The following is a 1,206-nucleotide window of genomic DNA, read 5'->3' as shown; positions in this document are numbered from 1 at the left end:
TCTCGTTAAAACAACGCATGCGCACGGAATGCGCACAGAATGCGCAAAAACACCACATTGGAGCCTATGGGAGCGCAATACTTGCGCATGGTCTTGCGCACGCTTGCGTTTTTATGCGCATGCGTTTTTTAAATAAACATGACTGAAATTTGGTCTAGACAGTAAAAAAAAAACAAAAAACCAAGGTGATAAAATGGTGTGGGCACTGGGATTCCACAATACTTTAAGGATTGCTCACTAGTGGACACACAGCACAAGCTGCACCAATGTAAGTATGAAAAACCTAATGTCTGGCTGAAATTTCAATACATTTCTATGTACTTATGTCTCTTTTTTTTTTTATTGCAGCATGTCTTCATCTGGTGAAGAATATGTCCCCGGGACAGGGCAAGAGGCAGAAGAAGTGAGTACTATGCTTCCGTATGGATTTGAAAAAATAAACACATGTGATTAATTTTTTACGTTTAATTTTCAGACCTCATCCTCCATCACGCCACCACCACCGGAGGAACGGCAGGAGCAGCAAGGCCAAGTGCGGGCGGGTAGACGTGATGTAAGTACAGACGGACTGTTTTTTTTTTTTTTTTTTTACTTATTTTCTAGTCTGGTTTATTTTTTTTATTTTTTTTTTGGTATTTTTTTTTTTTTTTTTTTTAAATTTTCATGGTTGTTTTTTTCGATGTTTGTTGCTTTTTTTGCATTTATTTTCATGTTTGTTTGTTTGGGTATATGGGCACGGGACTATGGGATGGAGGATATATATGATGGGTATATGGGCATGGGATAGAGGATATGTATGATGGTATATGGGCACGGGACTATGGGATGGCGAATATGTATGATGGGTATATGGGCACAGGCATATGAGATGGCGAATATGTATGATGGGTATATGGGCACAGGACTATGGGATGGAGGATATGTATGATGGAATATGGGCACGGGACTATGGGATGGAGGATAATTTTAAATTTCTATAACTAACCACAGTAGTTACTATGCCCGGGCAGCGCCGGGCTCTTCAGCTAGTTTTAGATATTTTTTATTTTAAAATCTTTCAAAGATTAATGTTTGTCTTTCTTTTCTAGGCTCCACAGCGGGAGGAGGACCTCGCCCTGGACAACGACGAGCTCATCCGTCTAGTCCAGGAGCGAGTCCCGTTGTGGGACACCCGTCACCAACTGCACTCGGACAACGTGGTGATCC

The 1,206-nt window shown here is 41.2% G+C and overlaps 1 protein-coding gene across 1 annotated transcript in view; it reads left to right on the top strand.

Moving 5' to 3' along the window:
* Nucleotides 1-667: 667 nt before the first annotated feature.
* LOC141082932 (uncharacterized) overlaps nucleotides 668-1,206 on the top strand; it is a 2,494-nt gene continuing 1,955 nt past the window's right edge. The window contains exon 1 of the mRNA XM_073566994.1: nucleotides 668-1,206. This exon is cut by the window's right edge and continues 403 nt beyond it. The gene's annotated coding sequence lies outside the window, so the exon portion shown is untranslated.

This window comes from Dendrobates tinctorius, unplaced genomic scaffold (assembly GCF_039654945.1).
Source record: "Dendrobates tinctorius isolate UK_male_01 unplaced genomic scaffold, ASM3965494v1 ptg000019l, whole genome shotgun sequence".
NCBI lineage: Eukaryota > Metazoa > Chordata > Amphibia > Anura > Dendrobatidae > Dendrobates > Dendrobates tinctorius.
The sequence above is the reverse complement of the archived record's forward strand: the minus strand, read 5'-3'. Positions and strand labels throughout refer to the sequence as shown.